Genomic DNA, 12,107 nt, shown 5'->3' on the forward strand with positions numbered 1-12,107 from the left:
AATAATGTAACATAAACATAAAGAACAAACTGAGGGTTGCTGGAGGGATTGTGGGTGGGGGGATGAGCTAAATGGGCAAGGGGCATTAAGGAGGATGAGCACTGGGTGTTATATGTAGGGAATGAATCACTGGATTCTACTCCTAAAATCATTATTGCACTATATGCTAACAAACTCAGATGTAAATTTGAAAAAGTTTTACAATGTGTCTTCTCCATACATGTGTAATCTCTTCATCTTAGTTGAGCAAACTTTTTCATTATTAATTTGCATGTTCCATTGAATAACAGTATGTTTTAGGGAGACTCTTGCAAGAGCTAATGAGGAAAACATGTATAATGGTTTCTAAGATTTGCTAATGGTTTTTGATTTCCTCTGATCTCAGATCCAAGTGGTGAAACTAGCACTCTGTGTTTTATACACTCATACCATGTAAAGAAACTGGGGCCAAGAGCACAGTTAGAAGTTGGCAATGGACACAATAATCCCAATTCATTTCTTTTTCTTTTTGGCAAGAAGATAATTCACTGAAAATTAAAAATTTTTCTTTTTAAATCTTTAAATAAATCACCCTTCCAAAGCTCTTTCTCTTAGTCACTTGCTTGCCATCTGTGAACCACCACCAATTCAATTATAAATAAATATTTATAAAAATCCTGCTGTGTACCAAGCAGTGCTGGAATACTGTGGTCACCAAGGGAGACAAGGTGCTTGCTTTCATGGTGCTTAGGTCTTACCTAGGGAAACGGACAATAATCAGATGAATAATAAAATTTCAGGTGACGTGATATGAGGACAACAAGACTAAGTGTCATGAAGCAGAGTGATGAGAAGAGGGTAATAGCAAGTAGGATAGTCAGGAAGGACCGACATTTGACTGAAACCTGAATGACAAGGAGGCAGCTACTCAAAGATTTGGGAAAAGAGCCTCTCCAGCCAAGGAACTAGCAGGCACAAGGGCCTGTGAATTATTTGGCAATTTTAATGTTTTGGATACTGAGAGTATGAGTCCTCTCTTCATTCCCCCCAACCCTCACTGACAGAACCCGATGGCAAGTACAGTGTGAGATTGAAAGATTGTGTTTAACTTCTGGAAGTTAAAAGGCCTGTAGGGAAATATGCAGAAGTCAAGAAGAAAATAAAGGTGAACTGAAGCCCAAATTGTAGTCCAGGCCTACTAAGAAGCTTTCCTATAATGAAGGTAAATTCTACAACTTGATTCCATTTTATTGATTCAATGATGTTATTGACTAGCAAAGAATCCACCCTAAATCACTCTTCTGTGCTCATTGCATCACTTTATTTATAACTAAATGCTTCCTGAAGTAAAGTAGAAAACAACTACTTTGCTCTCCGTATTTATGCTTCTCAACAGAGATCCCATAGTAGACTTTCTTACATTTGTGGTAAACTACTTTTAACCATGCATCAAGGCAATAAAAATAGTTTTCATATGATTATGCCTTTGGAAATCTGGCACAAAATGTGATTTCACTTAGTGAGTGTGGTGTGACAGCTGTAAATTGCCACATTCCAGCTTAATGCTTCAATATTGTATTTTCAGTGTGGCTGAGTTGCTGGTTTTTTCTGGCTTTGATTGCATTTTCCACAGAGAAGCTGGCACTCAGACAAATCCCCTGAGACACACTCACAAAGAGATGCTGACAGATCTCTGTCTCTCAGAGGTTCTAACTGGGCAGTGTTCCATCCAGACATGCTGGGCATGAGCCTGGGTTATCTGTGTCTGTTGGCCTATGGGAGGGTCTTCTCATTTTGTTTTGCCAACAGCCAAGAGATATAGAGAGCCCCTTGGGATGGGAGTTCTGTCCTGGGGCCAACATGCTCTGGTAGGAAGGCACTGGACCAGTTTAATAGGGCAAAGAGTCTTATTCAAAGAAGCCAGAAGTATTTGAAGAATCAAATTTGTCCACCCAGTATGTGGGTGGGTCATTGACTAAGTGCTTAATAAATAATTGGTAGAGTGTTCAGGCATTCTCCTCAATACTAGTGATGTATAGCTGAATACCTAATTCAAAGAACTCACCCTAACTTGTTTGGGGAAGTAGCCTGTAGTGGCCAACCCTTTTTTGGCTGCCCCTTCCCAACCCTAAGACTGCTTATAACCCATTCAATGAATTTTCAAGTAGTTATTATCAAGTACTTCTTATGGGCCAGCGACTGTGGTCTGGCTAAGATGTGCAGAAATGAGCAAGACAGATTTTTCTAGGATTAGTATTGTACACACCAAAATGTTATAATGGTTATCTTAAGGGGGTAGAATTAGATGGAGACATGGTGAAGGACACTTAATTTTTCATTTTGAACTTTACTATTTGAACTTTTTGTGACAAGCTGTTGGCCATGATACTTTTTTGTATCTCGACAAAAATCTTCCCTGGGTTCCTGGATGGCTTAGTTGGTTAAGTGTTGGACTTCGGCTCAGGTCATGATCTCACAGTTCGTGAGTTCAAGCCCCATATTGGGCTTTGTACTGTCAGTGCTTCAGATCCTCTGTTTCCCTCTCTCTCTGTCCCTCCTCCTCCTCCTCCTCTCTCTCTCTCTCTCTCTCCAAAATAAATAAACATATTTTAAAAAGTCTTCTGAGCAACTGTTTGTGCCACTCTTCTGAGCTTTGAGAACACAGCAATGAATGAAGCAGAAAAAGTGCCCTGTTCTCACAGAACTTCCATTCCAACTGGAGAAGCACCACAAAACAAAACAAAATAGTCCACACAAGTATGCCATATAATTATGATCAATGACATGTCCTATGGAAAAAATAAATACTTTTTAAAACTAAAAGAGTTATTCTGATTTGTTCAGATACTCTTGACTCTTTGGAGACCAGGATTCTTCACTGGCCTGGGCAAATAGCATTGACGGAAGTGGGCCAGAGGGCCAACCCTCAAAGCCTTGAACCATTTGGACTCATTCTGCACTCTTTCCAGCCAGCATAAATGAAAAGGCAGTCTGAGCTGCCTACATTCTTTGGGCATAAGAGTGATGTCAGTCCAGAGAGTCTGACCTGGCTAGTTGCTCTTGATTGGAGCCCAGGCCTTTCCCCACCCAGTCTGGGGACAGAACTCACTGCTGTGCCAGTATTTGAAGGTACTGACCCTGCCTACCCCACATTCATTGCCTGCTGCTTCTTTCCAACTTCACCAGCTGGTTTCCAGGGACCTGATCCTGCTGGCTTTTGGCCTGCCCTGTCTGACAGCTGCCTGAACACTGGGACTTAAAAATTAGTTCTAAATGCCTGAGTCCAGCCACCACATTCCAATCTATTTTTAGGACCAATCCTCCTTCTTTGGCTCCCTGAGAAACCACTCTTCTTTTTCTGTTTCTTAAACTACTTCCATTCCCAGTTCAGACTGAGGTCTCCTCACCTGGGAATGCAAAGCTTAGGGTTTCCAGTTCCCGCTCACCAGCCAAGGAGAAGATGCTGTTTTCACTCAATTTCTCTAGTCTGAGAAGAGGTAAGACTTGATATGATAGTAAGTTAAAGAAAGACAGCCAAAATTGTATGCACATGGACATTACTAACATTTAAAAATTATTTTTATTTTAATCATGAAAGTGACACAAGCGTATTGCAAAAACTTTAGAGAATACAGTAAGAATAATTTATATTTTAACTATTATTTTCTTCTTGATCTGTTCTTGTGCTCAGAAGTTTGTTGTTATTGGTTAAATATATTATTCGTGCACACAGGATAAAATTCAAGTAGTAAAACATCATTGTTCCCCTGCCATCCGGTTCTTCTCCTGAAGGGAATTGTTCATAATATTCTTTTATAATTCTTTTTATTTCTGTAAAATCTGTAGTGATGTTCTACTTTCTTTCCTGATTTTGGTAATGTGGTTTTTCTCACTTTATATTTCAGTCAACCTAGGTAAAGATTTGTCAATTTTGTTGATCTTTTTTAAAGAACCAGCTTTTGGTGTTGTTGATTTTCTTCATGTTGTTTTTCTATTCTCTTGTTTTTGCCTCCACGCCATTGTTCTCTTTCTACTGCTAGCTGTGGACTCAGTTTGCTCTTCTTTTTCTAGTTCCTTAAGGTGTAAAATCAGGTTGTTAATTGACTTTGCCACTCTTTCTAATATACATGTGTATGTATTACTTTTATTTTATTTTAACTATCCTACGGTATAATTGAGTTTTTGCAATGCTGTTTTATGAATTTTAGCAAATAAACAGATTTACATAACTAATGTCACAATCAGGATTCAGAAGATCACTTATTTTGTTAGTTACTGAGAAATGAATTGCAAAATCTTCAACTATAATTGTGATGTGTGCATTTATTTCTTTCATAATTGTTACCAGCAGTTGTTGATATGATATATAAAGTTACTTTCTCCTTTTGTAATTAATCATATTTTATGGTGTTTTGAAACTATGTAAATATTATATTTTCATCAAAATTTTAATTTATTCATTGATTTTAAATTTTTATTTATTTTTTATTTCATTTTAGAGAGAAAAAGCACATGAGTGGGGGAGAGGAGCACAGGGAGAGAGGGGGTGGGGGGAGAGAAATCTTAAGCAGGCCCCAAGCTCAGAGCAGGGTCAGGCTTAATTCTATGACCCTGGAATTATGACCTGGAATTATGAGCTGAAATCAAGAGTAAGACACTCAACTGATGGAGCCACCTACATGCCCCTGATTTTTTATTAATATAAATTCATAATTTCATATTTTATCTGATGGGCTATAGTCTGTTAAAATATCATTATTTATTTTGCAGCTCACATTACATGCGATTTCATCACTAGAGCTTCTTCAAGCTTGCTCGAGTCCCTTTGATATGTCCCTGTCATTCTTTGAGCACTTCCTTGTTTCTTGCACAAGATGTTCCAGTCTCACTTGTATTTTTCCATGCCCCAAACTTGCAATCAGCCATTTCTCCAAGAAATGGAGAATGTTATTTAGAACCAAGATCTTGACACTAAGTATATTGATTGTTTTTGGGTGTCATTGCCCCTAAGCTCTTTTATTTTTTATTTTATTTTATTTTTAAGTAAACTCTATGCCCAGTGTGGGAGTCAAACTCATGACCCTGAGATCAAAAATCACATGCTCTAGGGGTGCCTGGGTTGCTCAGTCAGTTGGGCGTCCGACTTCAGCTCAGGTCATAATCTCACCGTCCGTGGGTTCGAGCCCTGCATCAGGTTCTGTGCTGACAGCTTGGAGCCTGGAACCTGCTTCGGATTCTGTGTCTCCCTCTCTCTCTGCCCCTCCCCTGCTCAAGATCTGTCTCTGTCTCTCTCAAAAATAAATAAATATTTTTTAAAAATTAAAAAATCACATGCTCTACCATCTGAGTGAGCCACGCACTCCTACCCCCAGGCCCTTTTAGTAGACACACTTATTTATATTTATATTCATTCCTACATCGATCCATCATCTATTGATCTACCTATCATCTATCCATGTACTGAAAACTATGATTTTGCACCGATACCTCCAATTTCAATCCAACATCACGGGTTTCATTCCACTTTTCTACCTTTCCGTGTTTCTAACTCTAATACTGGTAAGAAAATCCAGGCTTCTATTATTCCTAATACTATTACTTATTTTTTATCGATCTACTAGTTTGTAACCAATGTCTTATTCCTGTACCCCTCTCTCTCCTGTGCAGATGCCCACCTTATCCCACTTGAACTCCAACAGACACCTTGCACCAGGTTGCCCTACATGGAGGCACTTTCACCCAGTTTTGCCTCTGACTTCTTGTGCCATCATTGCCTCCTGTGGGTACACTCTCTTCATCCTCCTTTGGCATTGAAAACCTGGTTTGAGCTGCTGCTTCTGAGGGATACCCTTGTCACCTGGTGAGCAGAGAAGAGTTAATATAGCAGACCTGAGACTGCTCTCCATAGAAGAGCCTGCTTGAAAGGTTGGCCTGTGGCTAGCGTCTGGTAACTTGGATTTCAGGAAGGTTTCAGCATTCCTGTGAGAAGGGTGGCTCACTGTGTCCCAACTGTTTGTATAAATAACATGCTTTATACTGAACAAACTGCTTTCCTTGTGGGTATCTGGGATTCTGGCTAGGCATAGAGTGCCTATATGACCAACTTCCAACAAAAACTTTGGGTCCTGAGTCTCTAATAGGCTTCCCTGGTAGACAACATTTCATACATGTTGTCACAATTTGTTGCTGGAGGAATTAAGCATGTTCTGTATGACTCCACTGGGAGAGAGAACCCTCAGAAGCGTGTATCTAGTGTCCTCTGGACTTTACCTCATGTACCTTTCCTTTTGCTGATTTTGGTTTGTATCATTTTGCTGTAATAAATCCTAGCCATGAGTATGACTATGTGCTGGGTCCTGGTTAATCATTGAACCTGGGGGTAGTCTTGGGGACCTCTGTCAAACCTGGCTTGGGTTCTGAAAACTTGGAATGGGCTGCCTCTCTGTAAGGACACTCTCTTCACTTGCCTGGGTTTTAAACTTCTATGCCAAACCAGCCTCCTCATTCTGTCTGGACTCTGACACCCTATGCCAGCCCACCCCACTTCAGGGACACTGTCCTCACACCATTTGTTTCCAGTGATTTTAGCTATTGTGATTATAGCTGCTACGAATATTTGTGTATAACTGTTTTTGTGGACACTTGTTTTCAGTCTTGATGGGTGAATACTTAAGAGTGGCATTGAGGGGTCATAAGGTAGGTGTTTATTTAGTTTTATAAGAAGTTGCCAAACCTTGTTCCAAAGTGGTGGCTGTACCATTTAAAACTCCCACCAATAATGTATGATTACCAATTATCTTCTAAAAATTATATGAGGAAAAGTTCTTTTATAGTTACCTGTGTTTTAGCATTTGGGGCACTCTTCATTCCTCTGTAGATCTGCATTTCCTTCTATATAGAAGGAAAATTATATATATACACATACATATATAAATATATACATACATATATATTTTTATATATATAATTAAAAAAATTTTTTTTTCAACGTTTATTTATTTTTGGGACAGAGAGAGACAGAGCATGAACGGGGGAGGGACAGAGAGAGAGGGAGACAGAGAATTGGAAACAGGCTCCAGGCTCCGAGCCATCAGCCCAGAGCCCGACGCGGGGCTCGAACTCACGGACTGCGAGATCGTGACCTGGCTGAAGTCGGACGCTTAACCGACTGCGCCACCCAGGCGCCCCTATATAATTATTTTTGAGAGAGAGAGTGAGCAGGGGAGAGGGGCAAAGGGAGCGAGAGAATCTTAAGCAGGCTTCATGCTCAGCAGGGAAACTGACATAGGGCTTAATCCCACAACCCTGGGATCATGACCTGAGCCAAAATTGAGAGTCAGATGCTCAACTGACTGAGCTAGGTCAGCTAGGTCAGGTGCCCCTCCCACAACATTTCTTATGTTCCAAGTCTGCTGATGACAAATCTTTCATCTTTCGTTAAACTGAAATATCCTTATTTTACCTTTATATTTTAAGATATTTCTGCTGGATTTAAAATTCTCAGTTCACAGTTTTGTTTTCTTTAAGCACTTTAAAGAAGTCATTCCATTTTTTTCTTCTTTGTGTTATGTTTTATAAGAAGTCCACATTTGTTTTTATTGCTGTTCCCCTGAATGAAATGTGTCTTTTCCCCCAAGTCCCCTCTGGCTGTTCCAAAGATTTTCTTTTTATCTTTGACTGTCAGTATCAATATGATATACCTAACTATGTTTTTCTTTATGTTTATCCTGCTTGGGGTTCAATGAATTTTTTGATCTTTGGGCTTATTTTTTTTTTCAACAAATCTGTAAAAACATTGGCCATTATTTCTTAAAGTACTTCAGATACTTTAATTATTTCCTCTCTCTTTCTGAAGTTCTAATTAGGCTTATGTTAGACTCAGCCTTTTTCTTTCTGTGCTACAGTTTGACAGATTCTTTTGCCCTGTCTTCAGGGTCACTGACTGGTCTTTTGTTCAATGGTGTCTGGTCTGATGTTAAATTCATCTAGTGAATTTTTAATATCAGATATTGTGTTTTTTAGTTCCAGAATTTTTATTTGGTTCTGTTTTATGGGTTACATTTCTTAATGACCTCTGCAATCAGACAGCACAAAGAAATAAAAGGCATCCAAACCGGCCAGGAGGAGGTCAAACTTTCACTCTTCACAGATGACAAGATACTATATATGGAGAACCCAAAAGATTCCACAAAAAAACTGCTAGAACTGATTCATGAATTCAGCAAAGTTGCAGGATATAAAATCAATGCACAGAAATCGGTTGCATTCCTATACACCAACAATGAAGCAACAGAAAGAGAAATCAAGGAATTGATCCCATTTACAATTGTACCAAAACCCATAAAATACCTAGATATAAATCTAACCAAAGCGGTGACAAATCTATACACTGAAAACTATAGAAAGCTTATGAAAGAAATTGAAGAAGACACACACACACACACAAAAGGAAAAAGATTACATACTCTTGGATAGGAAGAATAAATATTGTTAAAATGTTGATATTGCCCAAAGCAATCTACACATTCAGTGCAATCCCTATCAAAATAACACCAGCATTCTTCACAGAGCTAGAACAAACAATCCTAAAGTTTGTATGGAACCAGAAAAATGACCCCAAAGAGCCAAAGCAATCCTGAAAAAGAAAACCAAAGCTGAAGAAGGCATAACAATTCTGGACTTCAAGCTGTATTACAAAGCTGTAATCATCAAGACAGTATGGTACTGGCACAAGAACAGACACTCAGATCAATGGAACAGAATAGAGAACCCAGAAATGGACCCCAAAAGGTATGGTCAACTAATCTTTGACAAAGCAGGAAAGAATATCCAATGGAATAAAGACAGTCTCTTCAGCAAGTGGTACTGGGAAAACTGGACAGCGACACGCAGAAAACTGAACCTGGACCACTTTCTTACACCATACACAAAAATAAACTCAAAATGGTTGAAAGACTGAAACGTAAGACAAGAAGCCATCAAAATCCTCAAGAAGAAAGCAGGCAAAAACCTCCTTGACCTTGGCCGCAGCAACTTCTTACTCAACGTGTCTCCAGAGGCAAGGGAAACAAAAGCAAAAATGAACTATTGGGACCTCACCAAAATAAAAAGCTTCTGCACAGCGAAGGAAACAATCAGCAAAACTAAAAGGCAACTGGCAGATGGGAGAAGATATCTGTAAATGACATATCAGATAAAGGGTTAGTACCCAAAATCTATAAAGAACATATCAAACTCAAAACCCAGAAAACAAATAATCCACTGAAGAAATGGGCAGAAGACATGAATAGACACCTTTCCAAAGAAGACATCCGGATGGCTAACAAACACGTGAAAAAATGCTCAACATCACTCAGGGAAATACAAATCAAAACCACAAAGAGAAAACACCTCATACCTGTCAGAATGGCTAAAATTAACAAGTCAGGCAACAACAGGTGTTGGCGAGGATGCGGAGAAACAGGATCTCTTTTGCACTGCTGGTGGGAATATAAACTGGTGCAGCCACTCTGGAAAACAGTATGGAGATTCCTCAAAAAACTAAAAACAGAAATACCCTACAACCCAGCAATTGCACCACTAGATATTTATCCAAAGGATACAGGTATTCTGTTTCAAAGGGGCACATGCACTATCGACAATAGCCAAAGTATGGAAAGAGCGCAAATTTCCATCGATGGATGAATGGATAAAAAAGATGTGGTATTATATACAATGGAGTATTACTGGGCAAACAAAAAGAGTGAAATCTTGCCATTTGCAACTACATGGATGGGACTAGAGGGTATTACAGTAAGTGAAATTAGCCAGATAAAGACAAATATCATATGAGTTCACTCATATGAGGACTTTAAGGTACAAAACGGATGAACATAAGGGAAAGTAAGCAAAAATAATATAAAAACAGGGAGGGGGACAAAACATAAGAGACTCTTAAATATGGAGAACAAACAGAGGGTTACTGGAGGGGTTGTGGGGGGGGATGGGCTAAATGGGAAAGGGGCATTAAGGAATCTACTCCTGAAATCATTGTTACACTATATGCTAACTAACTTGGATGTAAATTTAAAAATAAATAATTAACAAAAAATAATTTCTTACCTTGTCTTTCTGCTGCTATTGGGACACTCCTCAATTCTATCACCGAGAAGTCAGAATAAGATTTGTAAATACTAATCTTAATATGTCCCTTTCCAGTTAAAAGTTCTTCAATGACTTCAGGTATCTTTGAGCATTAAGTTCATACTTCCAGCACTTTGTGACAAGTCCTTTGTCTTATCTCTCTCATCTCATTTCTTTCCATTCTCCCACTCTTTGCTTGCACTTATTTTTCAGAGATTAGTAGTAGCTTCCAGTTTTTGCAAGTTTCCTTCTGCTTTCTTTTGCTAATTCCTAGCCATCCTATATTTGTATTTAGAGAGAGAACAAGCTTGTGAGCAGGAGAAGAGGGGAAGAAGGAGAGAGAGAATCTTAAGTAGACTCCATGCAGGGGTTTTATCTGGCACCCTGAGGTCATGACTTGAGCTGAAATCAAGAGTTGAACACTCAACTGACTGAGCCGCCTAGGCACCCTTCCTATTCGTCCTTTAAATCAGCTTAATATTCATTCTACCTAGGAGACCTTCACTGCAACCCACTCTAATTTAGCTACCCCTCTTCTGCTAGTGCATTCTATGTACCTCTCAGTCAGTGTTATCACACGGCATTAATGAGGTTGTTCATCTTTTCCTAATTTGTTGGCTATTTAACTTTTTCTTCTGAGAATTGACTATTCATATCCTTTGTTTGCTTTTCTGTTGAGCTGTGCTTTTGTTACTAATTTGTGGTAATTATTTTTTAAATTAATCTCTGCACCTAATATGGGACTTGAACTCACGACCCCAAGATTGAGTCATATGCTCCATGGATTGAGCCAGAGAGGCACCCCCCCAATTTGTAGTAATTCTTTTTTACGTGGCAATATTTTTTCTCAGTCTGTTCCTGGGTTTTGTTTTGTTTTTTTTCTTTTGGTGCTTTTGTTATACTTTTAACTTTTTTATGTAATAAAATATATCAAATGCTAAAAAATCGTTGTATCTTACTGAAGACTCTGTATCCTGGGATGCCTGGCTGGCTCAGTGGGTGGAGCATGTAACTTTTCATCTTGGGGTATGAGTTTGAGCCCCAAGTTGGGCATAGAGATTACATCACAAAAATAAATAAAAATACAGAAAACAAAAATACTTTATCCTAAAAATATAAATTTACTTTAAGTATTTCATATTTTTGTTTTTTATACTTCTTTGAATTTTTGTCTTTTCTTTTTTTTAAAGTTTTTTTATTTTGAAAGAGTGCGCTAGTGTGGGCACACGAGTAGGACAGGGCCAGAGAGAAGAAGAGAGAAGCCCAAGCAGGCTCTGCACTGGGGGCTTGATCCCACCAACCATGAGATCATGACTTGAGCTGAAATCAAGAGTCAGTCGCTTAACCCACGTGCCCCACTTCTTTGAATTTTTGAATAAGCATTTTCCACATTATTAATCTCTTCATAAATATAATTTTCTATGGTTGAACATTTATTCAACGAATTTATTGAATGCCCACTTAGATGCTGGCATTCTGTCAGCTGCTGGGGGATACAATGGTGAACAAAAAGACAAGGCCCTTACATTGTAGAGGTGGCAGACAATGAACAAGTAAACAAATAATCCAAATAATAATTGCTTTTAATGACGATCATGAAGGAAATAAAATGGGGAGCTACCTCCTAGAGTGGTCACTGAAGGTCTTTAAAAAAAAATTTTTTTTTTTAACGTGTATTTATTTTTGAGAGACAGAATGCGTGTGGGTTAGGGGCAGAGAGAGAGGGAGACACAGAAGCAGAAGCAGGCTCCAGGTTCTGAGCTGTCAGCAGAGTCCCACGCAGAGCTCAAACTCACGAGCTGTGAGATCATGACCTGAGCCCAAGTCGGAAGCTCAACCGACTGAGCCACCCAGGTGCCTCTTAAGGTGTTAATGCAAGTAGGCAGAGGTTGTGTACATAGAACAGTTCCCTTCAATAAGCTCCCATAATTTAGTCAACTATTGTTTAGCGTTGGGTTTTTAGGTTGCTTCCACATTTACCATTATACTAATAAATAATGCTGTTA

General features: G+C 39.0%; 1 long non-coding RNA gene across 1 annotated transcript; it reads left to right on the forward strand.

The window, feature by feature from the left end:
* Positions 1-1,212: 1,212 nt before the first annotated feature.
* Positions 1,213-6,324, forward strand: LOC106986494 (uncharacterized). Its single transcript, XR_003418718.2, has 2 exons — positions 1,213-3,476; positions 5,647-6,324. It is a non-coding gene; the product is annotated as an uncharacterized LOC106986494 (long non-coding RNA).
* Positions 6,325-12,107: the final 5,783 nt, after the last annotated feature.

The sequence above is a fragment of the Acinonyx jubatus genome, chromosome D1, assembly GCF_027475565.1.
Source record: "Acinonyx jubatus isolate Ajub_Pintada_27869175 chromosome D1, VMU_Ajub_asm_v1.0, whole genome shotgun sequence".
Lineage (NCBI taxonomy): Eukaryota > Metazoa > Chordata > Mammalia > Carnivora > Felidae > Acinonyx > Acinonyx jubatus.